Source organism: Chionomys nivalis, chromosome 17 (genome assembly GCF_950005125.1).
Source record: "Chionomys nivalis chromosome 17, mChiNiv1.1, whole genome shotgun sequence".
Classification (NCBI taxonomy): Eukaryota; Metazoa; Chordata; class Mammalia; order Rodentia; family Cricetidae; genus Chionomys; species Chionomys nivalis.
The window spans coordinates 23,462,352-23,487,458 of NC_080102.1; the positions used below are offsets into that span (position 1 = coordinate 23,462,352).

At 38.8% G+C, this 25,107-nt stretch overlaps 1 protein-coding gene across 6 annotated transcripts in view; it reads right to left on the bottom strand.

Moving 5' to 3' along the window:
• The window catches only part of Cyrib (CYFIP related Rac1 interactor B), a 123,666-nt gene that overhangs the window by 32,767 nt on the left and 65,792 nt on the right, over positions 1-25,107 (bottom strand). For 3 of the 6 annotated variants that reach the window (XM_057791685.1, XM_057791684.1, XM_057791687.1), the window contains exon 3: positions 4,516-4,554. The gene's annotated coding sequence lies outside the window, so the exon portion shown is untranslated. Of the gene's footprint in view, positions 1-4,515; positions 4,555-24,793; positions 25,029-25,107 lie in introns of those variants that run through there. The other 3 variants (XM_057791686.1, XM_057791688.1, XM_057791689.1) reach the window with 2 other exon arrangements.

Sequence of the window (25,107 nt, forward strand, 5' to 3'; positions counted from 1 at the left end):
GAAGTCTGCCTCTGGTGGTGGGCTTTCCAGTGTTATTCTCTCTCTTCTTGCAATCTGGATGTAGAGTTCTCAGCTACCTCTCCAGCACTATGTCTACCTGCGAGCTCCCATATTTCCCCTTATGATGATAATGGAAACTTCTGAAAGTAATCCCTAGTTAAATGTTCTGTTGCTTTTTTTTTTTAAAGTAAGAAAAGTAACTTTTCACAGCAATAGAACAATGACTAAGAGAGATCCCCAGAAACCATGTACAAAAGCTGGGTACAGTAGAGAAAGGCAGATCTGTGGGACTCAGCCAGTACAGCCTGTATCAAATTTCAGGCCAATAAGATTGTGTTCTAAAATTCAAAGTGGATGGTATCTGAAGATGAACTCTGGCCTCTATGTATACCTATATGAACATGCATCCATACATACTGACAAAGTCATCCCTTCATCCCTTCTATTCCCACCCCTACAAACTCTTAGAGACTGTGACTTACATTCAATATATACTTCAGTGAGGCAGCACTGTCATCTTACAATGTCAACCACACTGTCACCTAATCATTTACTACTGCTAAACTGTTTTTTAATTCTCCAGGAAAAAAACTATTTTTAAAGTGGCTATGGAGTATGCTTAGATTCAGTAAACATTTTTTGTTCTTTGTTATATTCTGGTTGCTGAGACAGGGTCTCTAGATAGAAAAGCTGGTCTCTAACTCAGCATACTCCTCCTCTAGTCTCCTGAGGGATCAGATTACAAGTGTGAATTATCATGCCTGGATCTAGATTTGGCTTACTAATATTCTACTTTAGATTGAAAGTGAGATTGGTCTATAATTTCTCTCTCTGCATTTGAATGGCATTTTAATCAAGGCTATTTTATATAAAAGTTCTCTGTATTCTTCAGAGTAGATTATAAAGTACAAAACCTGTTAGTTCTTCAACATGATTCACAGCAAATTTGGCTAAAACTGTACAAGTGTTCATCCTTTTCATGTTTCAAACAACTATATAGCAGACATAATCCTACACAGTCAATTTCAATAAATATTTTTGAATTCATGAACTCTTTGATGAGTATGTCAGGAAAACTTAAACATCAAGAAAGCAAATACCTAAATGATGGTCATCCCATAAAACAAAGTACAAATTTATAATTAGGGGATAAGTTTATAGACGGTATTACCTATGAAATTATAATTCCAAAATAAACACCACAAAGATTAAGGAAATCAAGAGAGAGGCTGGAAGGCAAATCTTTATTGCTAAGATACTAAGCTGACACAGACTGCAACATTTTCCCATGAAATTCTTTACCATCATGAACACATCATCTTCAACGATGCTCATTGTTTGTAAACATGTTAGAGCAAGGGCTAAAATCCTCAACACCAACATTATCAAAAATAGCATTATGGTTTAGTTTTTGCATGGAGACTAAGATCTACAGAGACATTACAATTCTACACTACACTCTCAGATTTCTTTAGACAAAGAGGGAGGAGCTAGGAAATCTGTCAAAATTTCCTAAGCAGGAATGAAAGTCCAGTGCTAGTGATCTCACTAGGGCTGAAACTCTGACTTTGAAACTTGAGCTTCCACTGTCTTCTCTTAGTTTCAGTTAAAGATAAAGTACTCTCCTAACTCAGCTGTCCTTTCTTTTCTATGTAGACTGAAGGTTCTTGTTTTAATGTTCCTGTAAGGAATAAGACATCATGTCAAAATAGTTTTATATTAATTTGATTACCAAATAATATGAAAAATCTTATACCAGGGAAGGAACCATCCAGACTAAAATGGAAAGATCACACCCCTATAATATTCAAGTAGACATCCAGCTAAACCTAAATTTTCGATTTTAGAAAATTTTTATGGGAAAAATATAACCATTCACTGAATACACAATATGACATAAATGCTGGACTCAGGAATCCCAGAATCTGTATACTGAACTTAAATCCCTCATGTGCTAATTTCACTCCAATTATTCCAATTCTCATAGGCTACCCATAACCAAATATAAACAATCCTCATAACTACTGAACAGCCTTCAAATATGTGAAATGGAAGTTGAAAGACTGTTATCCATTAGATTATTACACATATATTCACTGGGGTAAAACTTATAGACATCTCCTAACTAATAATTATGATGGTTGGCTTTTTAAAGAGCAAAGCTTGTATGTTTAGAAGACACCATAAAGAGCTTCTTTACCACTGTAGACTAAAGGAACAATGGAAGGCAACCTTTCCATGGTGTGACTATTAACTGTTTTACCCAATGTGTCCTTTAGATGACACAGGTACTTTATCTACTAAATGCTGGTATAATGAAAGAAATTCAAAACTAATTTAAAAAAAAAGGACCTTCAGCAGGAAGATGTTTTGCAAAAATGACTGTCACAAGACATAGGAGCTAGAAAGTCCTTACCTAATACTCAGAGGTCTTTCCTAGGTCTGACATAATCTGGGAAGTTAGCACAGTGAAACGGTTTTCCCTGTTGTTACACCTAAAGCTTAAAAATCATTCTCCTACACATAACTCCTCTAGGCTCATTGTAATCAAACAAAATACAAAAACAAAAGCATTTTTTCTCTGCTCAGGAATATAATCTTTAAGATATGTACCTGAATACTCTTCTACACTTATGCATCGTTACCTTTTATAATGACAAGAAGACTCTGGCAGAGGCAATTCATTATATTTTGCCAAAAAGGTGGTAATACAAAAAAATGTCTTTTTAAAATTATATCAGTTTTAAAAATACTGTTTTAAGGCCGGGCGGTGGTGGCGCACGCCTTTAATCCCAGCACTTGGGAGGCAGAGGCAGGCGGATCTCTGTGAGTTCGAGACCAGCCTGGTCTACAAGAGCTAGTTCCAGGACAGGCTCCAAAACCACAGAGAAACCCTGTCTCGTAAAATCAAAAAAAAAAAAATAATAAAAATACTGTTTTGCTTCATTTGAAGAGTACAAACAAACGCCTGGGTAAATTTTATTTTATTTGAGGCAGGATTCAATATGTAGCCCAGGTTAGCCTCAAACTCCAAAGCATTTAAAGTAACAATGTAAATTTGCTGGTGGGTTGGTTTGTCTTTTTTAAAGGCAGATTTACACACAATTTTTTTAAAAAAGTATTTTCCCTTTTTTTCCCCTTGAAATAGGGTTTCTCTGTAACTTTGGAGCCTGTCCTGGAACTCGCTCTGCAGACCAGGCTGGCCTCGAACTCAGAGAGATTCACCTGTCTTTGCCTCCCAAGTACTGGGATTAAAAGCATGTGCCACCACCACCCAACAAAAAAGTATCTCCTTAGTAAAATAAAATTTTAAATGGTTTAAAACCATTACAAGACCAAATGTATTAAGTATACATCATAAAAACTTAACAAAGATTGCTATTACATATTATAGCTTTTAAAATTTCATAAGCATAAGTGAGAAATATTTATATAAGCCAAAATTGAACTAACTTATTGCTTTAATATTTCTACCATTATGTCCAAAGTTGCTGGTAGGAATAAAAGAGAAAAGAACACAAATGAGAAAGGATAAAAAAACATGCACACGAAGGGTGTGTGAAATGATGAGGAAAAACTCAACTCCTGAATCTTATGAAAGGGAACTAAGAACTATAGAAATTCAGTGATTTAGGCCAAACCAGCAATTGGTGGAACAGTAAAGTTTCCTTTAAAAACCTGAAACTGCAGTTTTGGGGAACATCTTTAAAATAGAGTAATAAAGCCGGAACACACTTATAGAAAGAACTCAGTATCTCCACAACACAAATGAAGTCAAATACCCAATCCTGGTCCCTTCAAAACCAATGCTGGTGGTGCTTTTGTAATAATCAAGCAAACTGCCATTGACCTGCCATTCCCTAAAATGCCTACCAAATGCTCTTTTCCAGAAATTACTGTTTCTGTTGTTACTTCTAACATTTTAAAAACATATTTACTTAATCATCACTATTTATTTAGTATGTATGTGTACATGTACATATGCATGTTTGAGTGTACACCTTAAGGTCAGAAGACAACTTGATGCAATCAGTCGTCTGCTTCCCCTACTAGGTTCTGGGACTCCAACTCAGGTTTCAGACTCATGGGAAGTACTTTCTTTCACCTGCTGTGCCATCTCACTAAAATCTTTCAACACTTTTTTTTAAAGGACTAAAACTAACAAGACAGAATTCTTATTTAAGATAATGTATAAAAGCATCCTCCTTTCTAGTTCCCAGTACAGAGGCACTTCTATCCATCAATTTTACAGCTTACAGATAAACAACAGAGAAAGGAATCCAAAGAAAAACATACACCTCTCCTATTAGAAAAAGTTGTAAGTAAAAGTTTTTAATAGTTCACATGTTCACCATTACTCCCTATTCTAAGCCAAAAATCATAGTATTCTCTAAACATACTTTTAGTAATTCAGTATAAAAAGAATTTTCCTAAATTATATTTATTCAATATAGTTTATATTTAAATAATTTTCACTTATGTTTCAATAATCATTTCTTCCAAAGACATATTTACCTTCAGCCAGTGCTGGTGATTCTGTCCTTGTCCTTCTATCTGTTTAAAGAAAAAAAGGGAAGAGAGTCTAAAACAACATTATACTTTCAAATAAGTCATTACAGCTAACTTCAACCATAAGTACCCCGAGTTCCCCACACCCACATAAAGAGTGGAGCACGGCAGTACATCCCTTATCACCCAGAATCAAAAGAGAGGGAACACAGAGAGATTGCCCCAAGGTCACCAGCCAGCCTATCCAAAATAGACTGTCTGTCTGTCTCTCTCTCTCCCCTCTCTCCCACACACACACAACACACAAAGTGAAGGCTAAGGAAAATATACAACTTTGACCTCTGGCCTTCACATATGCACACACAACCAGCTACACAAAAAGCACATATATTACATATATACACCACACCCTCACAAATGCTGTTTACACATGTATTTCCTTAGATGAATCTAAAAACTCTTTATGAAGGACCTTCCTCGAGTTAAGTATCATATTAGCCCTACAAGAACACCAACAAATGGTAAAACAACAAGGATGCAGAATTCAAGACATTCAGAGACAAACAGTAACTCAAGAAGATAACTCATCACTGCGTATGAAAAGGTTAACACGAGAAAGACAATTGGCAATTTTCTATATCCTTATCACAGGGGCCAAAAGGATCTATTTCTATCTTTTTACCAAGGCTGAAGTTCACCTGGTGACAAAATCTTCAACTCCAGTCTTATGTGAGGTGCTAAAACTCACATTCTATGGTAATAGACCATCATTTGCTACTGGCAGATTTGAGAAAACCAAAGTAAGCCACAGAGTGCTTTCAACATGGGTTCTACCAGTTCCAAATGACTTAGTTATCATTTTATGACTAAGAACACCTTTAAGATAACCATTGCACCTAAACAGCTCACATATAAAATTATCTGACTAATGTAACTACTCACTTTTATGTGTAATTTTCTTTCCTTAGTTATTTATTCTGTAACTCAGGAGTCCTGGGTTAAACAAACACAATTCCCATGTATTAGTACTGGGTAGCACCTTGGCATTTATTTTCCCAGATGGCAAATGATCTTATGCTTAACACTGTCCTCCACAGGCTGAAATGTGTCTCTGACATTTTATTTTGATGAGTCAATAGACAGAAGCAATAAAGTCCATTCATCCAAATCCTCCAGATCAGTTTTGTTTGCCCCCACCTTTTGTTAAGAGCAGGAATAGGAAAGAGAAGGTCTTCTCCAGGGAACACAGGAGAGCTCTGTAGAACTCTAAGCATTAACTGTTCTCTGGCTACTTTCAACTCCCTACTTTGAAACAGTGTGTTAACATGGATAGAAGAGTGAGAGGATGGGCAAGAAACTAACCCTAACAACCATAAGACCCTATGGATGCTATGTCACAATGCAAACAAGAGGGCAGTTACTGCAACAAAAGGATAAATCAACTAAAGGCATTGGACCTTTGAGTAAGAAGGCCAGGTCACCCAGGAAAAAAGCTTACTGAGGTACTACTAGCTGAAAGGAAGACCAAGAAAGCGGGGATGAGCCTCTTTCTACAGACTCCTGCTAGCTATCCCATAACCCGTATCACAGGGATTGTGAGCAGCACCAGCAGAGAACACAGGACGTCTCTTGTGCACTCACACTCTCACTCCAGGGAAATCTCGGCTGCGTTCTCTGGCTCACTGTTTGCTGTGGGAATCTGCCTAAAAGATACCCACAGAATTCTGAATGCAGAGACAGAGAGAAATTTTTGACCAACAGGACAGGAGAGCTGGTGGATGAATACTCTCCTTGGTTCCTATTTGAAGGTAGTTTTCCTGTTTTTTCAAAGAACTTCCTCAAGAACCATTCAGTTGCTCGCAAAGGCGACCTGCTCAATAAGCTATCTTTGAAAGGCCTTTGCTCCCATTTCACTTCCCCATCTCCCACCTATTTGTCAGTAACACAGCCCAACCCAACCCTAACCCCCCACAGTAAGAGACTTTCACAAAAGCCTGTCTTAGGCTGTTTCTGGGAATGAAACCAGTTTATTTGTCTTCTGTTATCCAACGCCAATCAACAGTCCTTTTCAATCTCCTTTCTTAATGCCCTCTTTCCTCAAACTCCTGAAATTGACATGCCCGTGGCAGTCATAGGTCCTTTGCTCCCTTCAGGACTGAATTCTGTCTCACAGTTTTATTGAACTGCTACATAGCTCAAGCTTTCATGTCCGACCATTCTAACTTGGTGCTCACAGAGTTACATCTACTCAATGTCTCCAAGGGATACTCAAACTTCACGTGTCCCAAACTGAACTCTTCATTTCTACCACTCAAATCTCATCTACCTGAAGCAATCTCCATCTCATATGACACCTCTACCTTTCCAGGTTAAACACCTTGGATTCTTCCATTTCTTTCTCTACACTCCATGTTCTACTCTAAAAGCCTCACCCCACTAGCTGTTTTAAATCTACAAACTCCTTAGGTTCCACCTAAGTCACAAAGGTCATCAAATACAGAGCTGGGACCACCTTAGGTAGAAGTGATAATTAGGGCAAGCAGATGTGTGTGTTTTTATCCAAAGAGGCCACTGCTGCTAACAAAGTATCAGATATTCACAACTAACAAATGTTTGCAGCAATCAAACAGAATACTCTGCAGACTATATTTAGTTATTAATCCATTGATTTGAAACTTGTCTTAGAACTTCACACAATCTAAACTTATTAGAGTAATAATCCTAAACCATTCACTTCCACCTACATATGTGAGTCGCTCATGATCAAAGCCTAACATCACTGTGGCTATCCACAAAAATGTTTCTTGGATCAATATTATTAATACTAGCGGAATAAACAGCTTTTTAAATCCTTTTCCTGCAAAAACTAACTACTTTCCCTAATGACTACTGCAGCCAACCAGAAGTAAGTGGCTTGGCTAGCCACTTTAAAAAGCCACATGCCTAAAACCATGACAAAATTTCAAGTCACATTATCAAGTTCTTAATAAACCAGAACCTAATAAAATAAAATACTAATAATATATAATATATATTAATGTGTATATATAATATATGCTAAATTATGTCCATTTACCTTTGGAATAAAAAACACCAAGACAAAAATAACTGTAGGTAATATATTTAAATTGAGTAATCCAAGCACCACTTAGTATCTACAAACCAAGAAGCTTTCCAAGTTAAGTGTTAAAAATCATTCCTTTGCCTCCAGGAAAAGGTAAGACATAAAACTATCTGGGAAGGATTAGGAGATGTGGCCTTGTCTGAGGTGTGTCACTGTGTGAAACCTCAAAGCCCACAGCATTCTCAATGTAGGCTTCTTGCTCTTCCTCTCTCTGCCTCATGCTTATGATCGGACGTAAGCTCTCAGATATGGTTTCAAGTCATGCCTACCTGCCCCTTGCCATACTCCCTACCATATGACTCATGGACTCTACTAGCTTCTGAAACTGTGAGACCCAAATTAAATGCCTTCTTTTATTAAGTTGCCTTGTTCATGGTGTTTCACAGCAATAGAATAGTGTTCCCTAGAATCAAAACACAATTTATTATGAAAATTAAAATATATAACGTAAAATGTATTACGAGAAACAGTTCCCTATAGTGCTCTGACAAACAAGACAAGAGTGTATCTGTATTTATACCTAGAGGTGAGGCATGGAAATTAGGTACTAGGAGAGAATTTCTCGTGTCTTGTCCAAGGTGAACTTTATGGGGTTGTTTGTTTTTTTGTGTTTTGAGATAGGGTTTCTCTGTGTAACCCTAGATGTCCTGAAAATCTCTATAGACTGGGCGGGGCCTCGAGCTCAGAGATTTGCCTGCCTCTGCCTCCCAAGTGCTGGGATTAAAGGTGTGTGCACTACCATTGCCCAGCTTAAGGTGAACTTTGAAGAATGGGTGAGAGTTAGAAAAGATGGAAAAGGAAATACAAAGTTCAAACATATTCTAGAGGAGGAAGGTGTTATAACTATGCATAAAAGATTTCTTTGCTGAGCAGTGTCAGAATAATCTCATGGAAAACTGAGACCTTTTGCAACCAATATACTGTAGATGGATTACAGCTGATTTTTGAGAAATCTCAAAAATATTGTCTTATTAATTACTGGAGGAATAATATACTAAAATTTAAAGAATGATAAGAAATTTATAACAGATAGCTATTACCAGTCAATTAAAAATTAAAAGTGCTGGAGAAGTGGTTCAGTGGTTAAGCGTGCTTTACAGGTCTTACAGAGGATCTATCTGGGTTTGGTTCCCAGCAGGTTACATGGCAGCTCACAACCACCTGTAACTCCAGTCTCAGGGACTCCTACATGCATATGGTGCACATAAGTCTGGCATATACACAAAAATAAATATAAGTGAAAAAATATAAAAATGTCAATAGTTCCTTAATATTCATAATCAGGAGGAAAAATTATAACTTAGAACAGGTAGATAAAATAGTAAACACATATAAAAGTAAATATATAAAGACCACGCAATTTGCTAAATTATCCCATTCGCTATAAAATCTTGACAAACTAGGATTTTATTTACAACTTGAATAAGCCCCAGGGATCCTCCTGGTTCTGCCTTTCTAGCTCTGGGGTTACAGGTGTGTAGATACTGCACAGTGGAACTTTTCTGATAACCTCAACTCAACTAAGGAATGTTTTAGAATATATAACACGCCAAAGACTATACAATGGTTTCTGGGGGAGGTACTCCAGTCAGGCCAAGCCGACCTATGATATATATTCCCATAAAACAAATTAAGTTGTTTTGAAACTCTGTAAATTCAAATTCTGAAAACTTCAGTGCTTATTAGGAGATACAGGCACAATGGTGTTGCTCATTTTATCTGTACTATATGCTCAAATGCCAGTGTGTAAAGTTAAGAAAAAAAGGTTAAAAATACTAAACTGATTTGTTTTTTTATTTATGTGTGATGCTTTTATACCATGTGTGTGCAGGATCCTGCGGAGGTCAGAAGGTACTGAAAAGCAGTATGTGGCGGAGTCATCTCTTCACTGCCCTCCTTTTTAAAGAAATAATAAAACCTTTAGTTCCCACTATGAGAACTACTGACATAGGTAAAACAAATGTACTTTAGAGCTCAAGCATTTGATAGGAATACACTACCAATACACGACTAGTCAACTGTGCTTATCTCAAGTGAAAAATAAGAACGAATTTATTTTCATATAAAAATTTGGATTAAAATCAGAATAAGGAACCGATTTAAAGCTTTATAAAACGGTATGGACAAAGCCATGATGGCAAGGCCATGTTCATTACCAGGAACAGAGGCTATAATGACAGCAAATGACTGACATTCGTTAATAGATTCTTCCAAACTCACATAAATACTAAAGATATTTCTAAGCAAAATAATTTTTGGTAGAATGTAATATTCTGAAATTTATATAAAAAAGCAAAATTTAAGAGCAATCAAAATGTCCAAGGATTGAAGTATGTCAGCTTGCCCAAACAGATTTCATGATATAAAATAAGCTATAGCAGACCTCATGGTACTGCTACAAAGACAAATGGCATAAAGAATACACACTACTGAGAAAACAGGATACCCAGCCCAATAACAAGCACACACACACACACACACACACACACACACACAAAGTAGGATGGAAGCGTGTACTTCCATGTGCAGATCACTTAAGGAAGCAGATTGCTGCACAAATGGGGTGGGCTAATTATTCACATAAGAAAAAAAATCCCTATACTATATCATAAATAAAAATAAGTTCCTGTGGGATTTAATCCTATAGAAAAAAAAATTTACAACTTTTAGAATGAAATACAGAATGCTTTTTTATGGCTCCAAAGAAGGAACAAGCAAAGTGCTCACAGAAATGATTAAAAAAAAAAAAAAAAAAGCACTACTCATCAGTGAAAACACTAATAAATTTGATCAAACTGTATCAAGAACTTTTAAGACTAACATGGTAGTCCACAGCCAGAGCCTAAGGGTAAGGACTGAGTTTAAAACAAGCCTGGAATATAAGGTTGAAACCTTGTCTCAAAACAAACAAACAAAAAGAACTGTTTAACAGAACACTTTAAAGAAACCAAATATTAATCACTGAGCTATACTAAGACACATAAACCAGAGGAAGGATTAGTACCTAATATACAAAAAAAAAAAAAAAATCCTGTTAATTTGGTAGGATAGGACTTGATTTTCAAAATGAGCCACAGCTGTAAAAATGTTTCAAACATTTATACTCACAAAAATAAACAAATAGGAAAACTATCTGTGGTCTTGACACTTTACAAGCATCAGACGAAATGAATAATTAAGAAATCTGACACTATTAGTGGTTGAGCGCATTTAACTGCTCTTCCATAAGACGCGAGCTTGTTCCCAGCATCCACGTCAGACTTCCTATAAGGGCAGTTCCAAATAATTCACTGCCTTCCTCTGTCCTCTGCAGGCACCTGCACTTGGAGACATTAGCAACTAAGGAATCTGACAAATAACACCCAACTACTGCAAAGTGTCACTACAGAAAACATGCCAATGTCTTATTAACTAAAAACACTGCACATCTTATGACAAGTTTGTGCTCAGCTACATACCTCAGACTTCGAGTGTTTATAACCTCGCCGCACTTCTGGTTCATTCCGTGTTCCTAATGTGCCAACAAAATGTGATCACCAGCTTCCTATTTCAACCATCTGCTGTCCCCATTATGAACTCTATTCCTCTAAACTGTAAACTAAAACTTTCTTCTATAAGTTGCTTTTGGTTGTGGTATTTTATCACAGTAACAAAAAGTAACTTATAGGGTGGCTGTTAGGAGTCTAGATAGGGCAGATGGATTCTGAAGAGATGCAACTAATTTTTTGATGAGTAATAGATGTCTATCACTATAATTGCAGTGACAGTATCATGGAGTGGTTAGTGATGGTAGAGTTCAGTAAATTCTTGCTTTATATACTGTTTAATGCCTGTCAACTAAACAAATTATTCATGTACTAAATAATCTAAGTCTGCTTATAATACCAATTCTGAAACGCACCACAATCAAATTCTACAACTTGTTTCTAAGAATCTGCATTTTCCAAGATCAAGGGACTATAATATACACTAGTGTTTATAGTCTAAAACACTGGTTCTTAACATGCAAGTCTCAACCCCTTTGGGGGATGAGGTTGCCTAAGACCATCAGAAAACACAGATATTTGCATTATGATTCATAACAGTAGCAAAATTAGAGTTATGAAGTAGCAATGAAAATTATTTTATAGCCGGGCGGTGGTGGCGCACGCCTTTAATCCCAGCAGTCGGGAGGCAGAGGCAGGCGGATCTCTGTGAGTTCAAGACCAGCCTGGTCTACAAGAGCTAGTTCCAGGACAGGATGCAAAACCACAGAGAAACCCTGTCTCGAAAAACCAAAAAAAAAAAAAAAAAAGAAAATTATTTTATACTTGGGGTCAGCACAGCATAAAGAACTACATTAAAGGGTCACAGCATTAGGAAGACTGGGAAGCACTACACAAAAAGACCTCACTCCAGAGGCTGGCATAGCCATCTTTAACAGCAGAAGCCACTGCAAGCCTGGAATCTCATGGAAAGTAGCTTAGGCATCTAACTTACAACTACTCCCAATTTCAAAAGGCCTTGCTCTTGGACTCCAACCACCAGAAACTGAAATCTCTCCAATTCCCAGGCACTCTCACCCATGTTTTCATGGTTCACCTAGTTACCACATTTGCTACTTTTTTGTCACTGCTATTTACTTGAGCAAGACCCCACTTACTCAAGACCCACTTACTCTGACTTTCCTTCTCATTGTAACAAAATACCTGACAGATGCAACTAAAGAGAGGAATGTTTCACTCAGTCTTAAATGGTTCAATCCTTGATGGCAGGAAGTACTTGGTGGCAAGAGTGGCTCTGTCCTTGGCATGGGTACTCATGGCAGTCAGAACTTGGCTGACGAACCTCAGTCACCTCCACCAGCCTGGTTCCTCAAGATCCATCACCTCTGTAAGAACACCACTAACCCGGGACCAGTGTTCAATCTGTGGGCATTTCACATTCAAAGCACAACAGTCATGTTACTGAAGGAAAACAAACTCATGAAAATTATTTAAATTTGTTTTTCAAAAAAGCACAAATCTACTTTTATTTATTTACTTTCTACTGGTTTAAATCCTTACAGGGTGCATCATCCCATGGCTTCTGTGTCCATGGCAGTAGAAAGGATGCTTGAGAACTGTGCACCATTTATGCTACTATTTCCATAAGCCCAGGTTACAGGTCCCAGGATTACTCTTCTTTAGTCTGGGAAATGTTGTATATAGCCTTGAGCTTCAGAGACCCCTTAGTCAAGCAAAAATGGCTTTATGCCACTGCCTCCTAGACATAGTTCTAGCAGGAATCCACATGACTCAAATGACAAAAAGAGCTTTTTTACCTTCAAATTTTTTGTACCCTACTCAATATTTAGTACTTGTGTTTCAATGAAGTGAAACAGCATCACATAAAGTTGGAACGTGTTTGATCTAAACTTTGAAACCTGTCAGAATGCAGTTTCAATTCTTTGCATTGCTAAGGCTCAAACCCTGGGCTTCAAAAGTACCAGGGAAGTTCTCTATCCCTGAGCTACAGCCCTAACTCAGTCTGAATTTTAGTTCTGACAACTGCTACCTGTAACACAGGGTCACACAACCCTCAAACATTGATTTTCTGATTTGGAAAATGGAGTTAACAGCTTCCCTACAGCACTGTGCTGTGTCAATTAGGATTTATGAATATTTGGTAAAAATGCATTTTTTAGTATTTAGCAAAAATACAAAGCAAGCATTTAATGAACGGGTACTATGATTAGTAATACTCATTAAAAGTCTACTTTTTTGCAGCTACAGTAGCAGCTTCCAGAAACACACAGCTCAAAAATGCCTCATCCAAAAAGATTTTAACCCTAAAAAGTTACTGTTGAAATAACATTTATTTATACTAAAAGTATTGAGTTCATAATAATCTGTCAATACTCATGTGGTGGTTTGATTATAAATGGCTCCCATACGCTCAAAGATATGAATACTTGGTCATTACTTGACAGGGATTAGGAGGTGTGGCCTTGTTAAAGGAAGTGTGTCACTGAGGGTGGGCTTTGGGTTTTTGAGTACTCAAGTCAGTCTCAATGTTTGTCTATCTCTTTGCCTGATACCTGCAGATCTCAGCAACTCTCCAGCACCATGTCTATCTGCATGTCACCATGGTTCCTACCGTGAAGACAATGGACTAAACCCTCTTAACCTGTAAGCCAGCCCCAATTAAATGCTTTCCTTTATAAGAATTGCTATGGTCATGGTATCTATCTCTTAACAGCAACAGAACTTTGATTAAGACATCTAGATTAATGGACAGACTAGAGTTATAACAAATTTAGAAAGCAGGCAGTGCTAAAGTAGAGTTAAAAGTATATTCCAAGTATAGGTTGAGGATTCACCATTAAATCACTCATGAAAAACATCTGGCACCTTCTGTTGACAGATGTTGGAATCAGAGTCCATTTAGTGTTACTCCATTCTCTGAAACACAGTGATACACTGCAGACTCCGGTGTGTGCATATACTCTAAATGAATGACAAGCAAACATGACAGAAGAGACTGGAAGAAATGCAACTTATCTATGCTTAAGGCCACAAAGACCGATCATTCTGCTAAAAAGATTTGGGTAGAAAAATGATATATCAACATATACACATCAGATAACTGACAACATTTGGACAAACAAGTAATTTCTATTACCGATTAGTATAACAGAAAAAACTTTCAATAAAATTGTCGGAAGTGTCCATAATAGCTTTATAGGTGCTGGTTTTCCCAGACTGCCAAAATAACTCAACTGCCACAAACTATCACTTTGGAGAAATACCAAAGTATGTTACTCTGTGTCTTGCTAGCAATCAAAGAATTGTTTTAAAAACTGTTTAAAATGCCATGTCTCAAGAGATATTTTAAAGATGCTGTGTGGCCAGTCCACAGGTAAGCCAAGCTAAGAAGAGACAGAACGAATTCAGAAAAGTAAATGTATAAAAATAAAAACAAAATAAAATAAAATGCCCTGTCTAAAGACAAACTACTAAAAATTCAACAAAGATCAATATAGGCAGGCTCTGTCCCCCAATACACCAGATGCAAGGCACGGTCAAATTGCCGAGTAAAAAGACCTCAAGATGTTCATTGTCTATGACATGACAGGTAAAGCAATTGCTACGATACAGTGTAAGTAAATAAAATGCTTAAATAAAATGGTTAAACTGCTATGGCAAAACTGAGAAGTAGTTTAATTATGTCTAGAGGAGAGTGTCAGAGAAAACTAGAGCAGTCGAGTTTGCCTGTGTGTTTAAAAATCACCACTAGCATTAACAACTTCCAAAGAGATTTTTCATATGCTTCAAGTTTGGTTAAATAACTTTTTAAAGGGTTATATATTGGCATATCTGCTAAGCTGAAAAAGGAAAATATTCTTTCCCTAAAGCAGGCATTTTAAACACTATTCATCGATTGGTAACAAAAGGATACATGATGAGATGAAATTTAAATCCTTAAAAAGGCTTCCCTAATCTAGAGCAACAAAGAATTGAAAGAACAATGGAAGGGGCTGGAGAGATGGCTCAGAGGTTAAGAGCATTGCCTGCTCTTCCAAAGGTCCTGAGTTTAATTCCCAGCAACCACATGGTGGCTCACAACCATCTGTAATGGGATCTGGTGCCCTCTTCTGGCCTGTGGGCATACACACAGACAAAATATTGTATACATTATAAATAAATAAATATTTTTTAAAAAAAAAGAAAGAACAATGGAGGTTTCTTAGTATCACTGAAAAGTACAAAACCACACGAATTCCTCCCAGTTTCTCCAGAAATAATTCTCATTTGCTGCACATGCTTAAGCCTATTTGCCCTTTTACTTTTACTTACTCTTAAGAAGTAAACAGCCTAATTTCACATTTTGACTATTTAAGCCTGAACTTGTAAATCAGATTAGGAGGAGACACATTCAAATATAGCTATGTACTATACAAGACCAGGACTACAAGCCTGTAAACCTAACCCTAGGGAGGCTGACGCAGGATGATTCAGTTCAAAGTCACTTGGGTTACACAATGGACTGTAGTTTTTTTAAAAAAAAGCGTAATAGGTACATAGGTATGGAAACTCTAAATATGGAGGAAAATGGTGAAGGACAAAGACCAATGGTTAACAATCCAATGTTTTGTTTTGTTTTTTTTAAATTATAGCTTTGAGTATTAGTGCTTTGTCTACATATACATTTGTGCACTAAGTGTGATCCTGGTGTCCACAGAAGCTAGAAGACGACACTGGATTCCCCTGGAACCAAAGTCATTGAAGGTTGAGAGCTGCCATGTGGGTGCTGGAAATAAAACTGGGTCCTCTGGAAGAGCAGCCCATGCTCATAACTGATAAACATTTCTCTAGCCCTCAATTCATCAATATTTATAAAGTACTATAAATTATCCATTTATTATATATGCCCAATTCCTTCTCAATATCTTTTTAAGACAACAGTAATCGTAATCTTTCTTTTCTCTCTCCCTCTCTCCCTCTCTCCCTCTCTCCCTCCCTCCCTCCCTCCCTCCCTCCCTCCCTCCCTCCCTCTTTCTCTCTCTCAGCCTGGTCTACAGATTCAGTTCCAAAACAGGCTCCAAAGCTACACAGAGAAACCCTGTCTCAAAAACAAACAAACAAAAAACAAAAACAAAACAAAAAAATATGGGGCTGGAGAGATGACTCAAGTGGTTAAGAGCACTGGCTGCTCGGATGCCCTCTTCTGGAATACCAGCATACAGGCCGACAGAGCATTCATACCCCCACTCCAAAACAGGTATGACTAAAAAAAATTAAAAAGTCACAAATTGAGAGGAAATACTTGGAAATAATGTAACTAGTAAAGGGCTTAGATCCAGAATATATAAAGAGCTATTAAAACTCAACTGGAATACAAATAGTTCATGAACAAAGTATATCTCAATGAAACTGCTCTTTAAAAAAAATAGTTTTAAAACTTTTTTATAAAGACAAGGCTGATCATCCACTACAATTCTTAATAAATAGATACCTACCAATGCTAACAGACCCTTAAGAGTCCACACCACATACCAAAGACAGAAGACAACACTGGCCAGTTGTCAACACCACTCACACCACAGTGGAACAGGCACATCCACTTTAAAGAGTGCCAACCCTAGACTATGGGAACTTGTTCTATACACTGTTCTATAAATACAAAGGGAAAAATTTAACTATATCCACATTTTAATATGGAAGTCCCAACTATCAAAGAAATAATTAAATTCTAAAATGCTTTAATCTTTCATTTTTGAGGTACCTACATTTCCCACTAGCAATTTACAACTGGTTCTTACAACCGACATAACTAGACTGGCAATCCCAAGTATCAAAATAAATTCACAAACACTCTGATTTAAATGGAAGAAGTGAAACTGACTACTCTACTTTTGGAAAAAAAAAAGTGATAAATGTAATTATGAAGCACCGTAATATATTATTCAAAGGTAATTAATAATCTTCACTAAGTAAAGTTAACTTGTTTACAATTAAGCATGGTGGCTCACATGTGTAATTCCAGTGCTTGGGAAGCTGAAAAAAGAGGATCACTGTAACTGTAACATTTGGGACCAATCTAAGCTATGCACTAAGTATCAGTCAGCCTGGGCTACAGAGCCTCTATGTCGTGTCCCCCCCCCAAAAAAAAGAGTGAACAAACTTTACAAAAAATAACTGAAAAGGATGATGAGTTATTAAGTACTAAAAGAGTCCTAGTCTGTTAAAAAAAAAAAAAATCAAAGAAAAATTCCAAGTATAAACTGATGTGGGAGTGTCTATCTATCTGTTGCTTTCATTGGTTAATTAATAAAGAAACTGCTTGGCCTTTGATAGGACAGAAAATTAGGTAGGCGGAGTAAACAGAACAGAATGCTGGGAGAAAGAAGTCGAGTCAGGCAGTCGCCATGATTCTCCCATCCGACACAGACTCAGGTTAAGATCTTTCCTGGTAAGCCACACCTCGTGGGGCTACACAGATATTAGAAATGGGTTAGATCAATATGTAAGAGCTATCCAATAAGAGGTTATAACTAATGGGTCAAGCAGTGTTTAAAAGAATACAGTTTCTGCCCGGCGGTGGTGGCGCATGCCTTTAATCCCAGCACTTGGGAGGCAGAGGCAGGTGAATCTCTGTGAGTTCGAGACCAGCCTGATCTACAAGAGCTAGTTCCAGGACAGGCTCCAAAGCCACAGAGAAACCCTGTCTCGGAAAACCTAAATAAATAAATAAATAAATAAATAAATAAATAAATAAATAAATAAAATAATACAGTTTCCGTGTAATTATTTCGGGGCATAAGCTAGCCAGGCGGCTGGGAGCCGGGCGGAACACAGCCCCGCTGATCCCACTACAATAAACTACTTCTAGCTACCTGTGTTAGGTGTTCTTCTAACCCAAAATCTATACTGTCACTCAAAGGACTTCAACTGAGAGTTTCATGAAATAAAAACAAAGGAGTCTTAAATCTTGCACACCATAGCAGCTTATCATATTTCACTTCACCACCCTGAAAGACCACATAGAGTGAATTTCAGATCAAAAGATATCCTGAGTATGTCAGGAAATGCTATTGAGTAAATGTTATTGAGCTATAGATTTACCCGAGAGAAAATTAATTATAACTCTATCAAGGTCATTATTTACAGGTTGGTATGTATCAAGAACATGAATAACCAGGATTGCACAGATGGCTCACTTCCTAAAGGCACTTGCTTGCTCTTTCAAAAGACCAAAGTTTGGTTCCAGGATCCAAAAAACAGCTCACAACTACCTGGAACTTCAGTTCCAGGAGATCTGACATCCTCTTCTGGCCTCCACATGTACCAGGCATACACATAAAGGCAAACCACTCACACAATAAAATAAAAATAAATAAACCTCAAAAGAAAATGAACTTCAATCACAGTGTGTACTGTGTTCTTCTATGCCAGGAACCTCTTTTAAAAGCAGACATACCAAGATAATTTACATAAGAAAATAACATTCTGCAGCTATTTCTTTTGCATGTAGAGAGGAGGTACCAGCTGTCCTCTGCTCTACTATCTAAGATTTCTATACAGTGAGCAGCCATAAAAAATAAAAATCCTGTCCCCTTCCACAAGGAAACAGGCATGCTTCAGTGCCTTGTAAGAAAGAAAATGTATCCCTCCAGAACAAAACAAGCTCTAATGGCAGAACTTCAATACAATTAGTCTACTGTGTTTCCTAGCATTAGTATTACCTAGCATCCTTACTCTGCACAGTAAAGTTGATATATTATACCCAATGCTGACATTCTGGTTATCACTACTTACTACAGAGGAGATAGTGTCCCCCATTTCTGATACAATAATTTTGTGTCTTCTACCAGCATCCATGAAAATGTGAATGGGAAATTTAGACGCTTACAACAGGATTAATCTCAGACTAATGATTCTTAATAGTTTTGGCCTTGCAACTACAATGTTGCCAATAGCCATGACTTTCTAAGAGAAAGGATAAAGTCCTGTGGACTGAGTTAAGACAGCATCCTGAAAACCAAGAGTGACTGGTAGTTGGTGGGGAGACTATAAAACACTTCTCCATTCCCCTACCCACATCACAGTCCTACTTATTAATCCATGGCAGACGAATCGTTTTGTGACAGCACAAACGTGAAATGGAAATCAGTGACACAAATAGTGGCTTGGCTACCTTCTCTTATCTGCACCAATAGAGAGAAGGGCATATGAAAATGGGTCAAAAGCCCTGTCAAGCTGGCAGGTCACACCAATGAATCTCCTAAGCTAAAATAGGTGCTGTACGTAATAACAGCCTTGCTGTCATTTACACAAGCGAAACAAAAGCATTAAAAGCTCCTTTGGTTAGCAGAGAAGGAATCTTGTGAGGGAACAGTCTTAACTACACTTGTGCATTTACTCCTGCACACCCTACTCCCAATCCCCATTATTTGACTCCCTGTTTGCAACTCCAAACTTTAAGGAAAGACATGATTAGGAATATGATTGATGAAGGCTCCCTGACTCTTCTTAGAAACACACCTACTACTACTACCCTAACTTCACAATTCTCTTAGACGCAAGCAATCTGACCACCACCCTATTTGGTTATGTGAAAAGAAGAGACATTCAGATTCAGCTTTTTAGGAATCCTTTTTAGGATTCAGGCATGGTTTCCAGGGAGTGAAGAACGCAAATGCCTATGGGTGGGGTTTTTGGGTTAATTCAACTTGCTGTTATCATTTCTACATCTTATACTGGAGGAGAAATTAATGTGATATGTACTTATGCTTTATGGTAGTTTGAATGAAAGTAGTTCTATAGACTCATATGTTCGGGTACTTGGTTTTCAGTTGGTAGGACTGTTTCAGAAAGATTAGGAGCTACAGCCTTATTGAAAGAGGTGTGTCACTGGGAGTGGGCTAAGCCCATGCCATTCCCAGTGTACTCTCTGCCTCCTGGTGTTTGTGGATCCAGACAGGACTGACATCTCAGCTGTTCCTGACACCATGGATTTTACCCTCTGAAACTGTACACCCAATTAAGTACTTTGGTAAGTTGCCTCAGTCATGGTATTCTGTCACAGTAACAGAAAAGTAACTAAGACCCTACCAGAGAGGGTTCTTCTTCATCCAGAGAGGGTTTTTACAGAAAAGTACTAGTGTGTGTGTGTGTGTGTGTGTGTGTGAGAGAGAGAGAGAGAGAGAGAGAGAGAGAGAGAGAGAGAGAGAGAGAGAGAGAGAGAAGGAGAGGAGGGAAGGGCAAAGAGGGAGAGGGGGAGAGGGAGGGGAATCATTATAACCATTTTGTCCTATCAGTCCCTGTAACTTGATTTTACTGACTGAGCTGCTGGCAATGGGAAACAGCTTTCATTTGGGGTAACCCTTAGGCTTTGGACTCTGCCTCCTTTATATATAGCTAAGAGGTATAACTCTTTTGAAAACCAGTTATTAGCTTGCTTCTGGGTTCATGTGGCTATTGAATGCTGGCTAGTGGAAGTTTCCTGACTTTCTAGCCTGATATGATGATTTTAGGGTGGGTCAAGCTCATACTCAATGACTAACAATGGTGTAAGTCAAAGGAACCATGATGACTTAAATAGCCCTGAGGAAGCAGCATCTCAGCATTAAGTCATGTTTTGTGTCCACATATACTGTTTTTTTAATCACATAAAAGCATTACATACAATTTTATAATGAAAAGAATCTCTAAAATTAAAGTTAAAAAACACACAGAAATGTTCTTCAAGGGACTAAGAATGAAGCTCAGTAGTACAGCATATACAGAAGCACGTATAAGGCTCTGGTTTTAATCTCAAGCAAGGAAGGTGGGGGGTGATTACTCAAGACCTAGTTAAATCTCAAATTTCATTTACATTAGTGTATACCCTTACCAAAAAGAGCGGGATGGCACAAGTAATCCTAATAAAAAAAATTCAGAAATGTCATAATTCTTTTCCTTAGCAACCATTTCCAAAAGTGCTTATTCTGATCTAGTATTCAATATCATCTGAACTGCCTGAAAGCATGGCAACTGATGACTGGAAGAACTGATGACAGAGAAAAATCTCTGTCAGTCCAGGATTTAACACACACCATACAATGTAATGGGCAGGATCCATCAAGCAGATATGACTGCAGGGGAGAAAAGAACTCCAAGTGTTGAGAACTTAAGTGTCCCACACAATACACACTACTGAACCTTTCCCCTGAGGAACCTTTTCAACACAATCACAAAATTATGACTTTGCATTAGATCTAAACAAAAGACCCCAAGAGAGTTATCTTTGCAATCGGTCATTCTAACCCATGACCGTATTATTCAGATGTGCCAAGAAACAAGAAATGTATATATTGTGCTTGTGTCTGTGTGTGTGTATGTGTACAAAGAGAGAGAGTGAGAGAATCAAAAGTTTAACTGTGATTTTGTTGTTTGAAGAGTTTTATAAATGTTACTAATTTGCATTCCATTTACTTTCTTGAGTTGAAAGGGAAGGAGCTATGACCAGTGAGCAGGATAGTATCCACTCTGCGGTGGCTTAAAAGTCCTGAGATTTCTTGTCTGAAGAATATCCCCTAAATATTTCATGTAAAATATAAGACCTCAAACTAGTACCTTGAAATAAAATTTTGTTTAATGATCATAAGTCAAAAAGGTCATCCATCTAGAAGCCATTTGGACAAGTAACCAAAGCTCTTTGGGCTTTACTTTCCTCATGTTGATCAAAGATTAATTATGTCTCCCAGGGTTTTCATCAAGTTAATTTAATGGGTATAAAGCCGCTGAGGTAGAGCAGCTGTTCAACAGCACATCCTAGCACCAGGGTGCTGTTCTGAAAGTTCCTCAGCCTGGTTCCCCACCTATCAGACAACAGTACAAGCTTTTCTCTAAAAAGCCTGTTTGAAAATCAAACCACATCTTAGAGCACTGCCTTGACCTAAAGAGACAGTGCAATGCTAGCTATTGGTATCATTATCAGCATGACTGCTCCAAACTGAGTCCCCACTCAACTGCTGGATTCTACATTCTGGCTATACAGTTGGGGGGGGGGGGATCTTTGAATAAATTAATATACTTTAGTGAACAAATATAGGATGAGCTCGCATGACCAAAGCAATTACGCTAACTTTTGGAAAACTTAATGAAATGCATGGGAGATTTTCTAAATTGCCTATTGTTCATGACTGCTGGAAAAATATATGTATTGAATATTTTGTTTACTCTTGGTAAACAAAGCCAGCCTGTGAATTGAAGCATAACACAAATGGTGTATCTATCTCCTATATCCCCTAAAGATCTCAAAATAACTTAAATAACCCAACACAGCAAATTCAAAATATGCAGGACACTTGAGAATTGGCAGCTTGGCACAACAAACATCTTTCTCTAAAACTTTTGTCACAGAGTTACAAAAGTTCAAAAATGCTGTTATAGTCCAGGATGCTCAAAATATTAACAGTTCATACACTATACAACAGGCAGAGGCTGTGCTAAACTATGCTGTAAAAGAAACAGGGAACCAAAAATAATAAGAGGAATATAAAACAACACAATTAGGTGTTCCCAACTACTATAGTCCTGTTTTACTTAAATGGGGAAAGAGAAAATTACAGGCTTTCACAATTGAACATTAATACTTAATAAAAATGATGAAATCTAGGGTTTTCCCTAAGGAGCCTGGGAGTAAAATGAAATAACTACCACTCTACTTCTCCATCAATTACTATTTACTAAGTGAAGATAAATGGGCACTTCAAATGTTAGTCAAACAATCTTGAACATGGTACCACTACACATGAACTATTTTTAACCTATTTATTTTCAGAAAACTCAGAGAAATGAATTTTTAAACTCCATTAAATATCACTTACATATAAAAAAGAAAACAACCCTCACTTAGTTTTTCTCTGCATCTCAACTCACATTTTTGCTGGGCCTACCAGAGGCAAGTTATTAACACAGCTTCCCTTGATCAAATGGTCATTTTCTTAGGAAAGGAAAAAAAAATGCTCTGCTCAATTACATGCAACACTACAAAACCACCAGCATTTTTCAAAGCAAGGGTTTCCTCTGAGGAAACCCTCACTACTAAAGTTGTAAGGGATTTTTAAAATTATCTAGCAAAACCACTCTGAAAAAAACAATGAGCAATCAATCCTATTGCTAGGGAAGAGTGAGATGGCTCAAGCCTGGCCACCTTGGTTCAATCCCCGAATCCCATGGTGGAAGGAGAAAACAGAACCAACTCCACAGAATCATCCCTCTGACCACACACAGGCTCTGCACTCATGCACCAATTAACAACAACAACAAAAAAATTAAAACAACCTGTTAAGTGGCTATTCAAACTCTAAAGCGAAGCAAAACAAACAAACATCCTAACAACAACAACACTCTAGTTGTTCAGGAAAAGAAAAGTACTAGCAAGTGCTAGAAAATGCTGCTGTCACTATGCCGGAGTGGCATCACTGCAGTGATACGTGGTATGTGTGCTCTGATAGGACCTGGGGTTCACTATGACAGACTGTAAAAGTCACAAGGCGGAAAGTGCTGCCATGTCATTTTATAGATGCCGATTCGGCAGTTTCAGTTTTACTTTACAGCAGACGACCAAATGTGCTCCAATTATGGTCATTCTGGGTACTAAGCTATCTCCAGTATAAAGCACAATTAAGGATGTAAAAGAATCTGTGAGCTTTTCTTGGGATACATTATTCTAAAATTATGTGCAACGAGGTACCAAACACCCAAGTGACAAGAATTCCTTCCACCTTAGGAAACTCTCATGTGGAACATCTACAAAATTGATTGACACACATTTCTCACGCAGCAGAGTTCAAAGTGTCACACTCCAAACACTTAGAGAAGGGGAAAAGTGGCAACGAACCAGAACACTTTGCTTTCCCCAGAATGGCATTCTGTGGTTCGGCAAGGGTTCAGGCATTCCAGCAGTAGTTGGATGCACAGAAGGGGACGAGGAGTGTCTGTAAATGTTGACAGATGAGACAAAACAAAGTCACAGGAACAGTACGAACAGGTGATGCTGCACCGCGGACATGGAGTCACAGAAAGCAGACTTCCTGACAAACGTTACACTCAAGAGAAAACTGGTGGATCAAATACGAGGGAGGCGGTGTGGCTCCTCAAAGCCACGAGGTTCCACACACACCCTGATGGCCACTCTCACGAGACTTAGACATAGATTTGGGTAATTATAGTAAAAACTGAGTGTTGGAAGCACACTGAGACCACACCCTAGGACTGAGCATCTCGACTTTAAACCCGGGGAATTAAAAGTTGAAAGGTCTGGTCTCACAGGTGAAAAGACGGAGCGATGGGAGCAAAGGCACACGAACCCGCCGTGGGCTCAAGGTGTCCCGGGAAAGCACAGCGTGGCCCGAGGACAGGGGTGAGAGCCCCGGGGTAAAGCTGACCCGGAGAGCAGAGGCGTCGGGGTATGGAGGAGCCGCCGGGGCGCAGGGGAGCACGGGAGCAGGGAGGCAGGGAAGCGAGGAGGCAGAGAAGAAGGGAAGCAGGGAAGCGCCGGGTCCCGCACACGCCACGGCCCGGGCGGAAGAGCGGACGCCGAGAATGAATGGGCGGAGGCCGGGCCCAGGCCGGGCCGGGAGCGCGCAGGGCGGCCGCGCGGCCCTCCGCGGCGCAAGGGGCGTGAGGCGACGACTGGCCGGTCACTCACCCGCCGCGAGAACGATCGGGCACTCCGCCGCGCTCCTCTCAGCCGCCGGCGGCTCCTCACGGCGCTAGGGGGAGCCCCGGGCCCGGGGCGGGCGGCGGCGGCCGGACCGGGAGCCCCTCCGCACCTGCCCCTCTGGCGGAGTCGCGAAGAGCCAGGCGACGGCGGCGACGGCAGCTTGGAGCGGGGAGGGCAAGAGACCCGGATGTTCAGGGTAACGGCGAAGGGGGAGGGGGAGTGCCAGGAAGTGAGGGCTCCGCGGACCTGTCCGGCCGTGCGCATGCGCCGCCCGGCCGCCGCGCAAGGTAAAGCCTCGA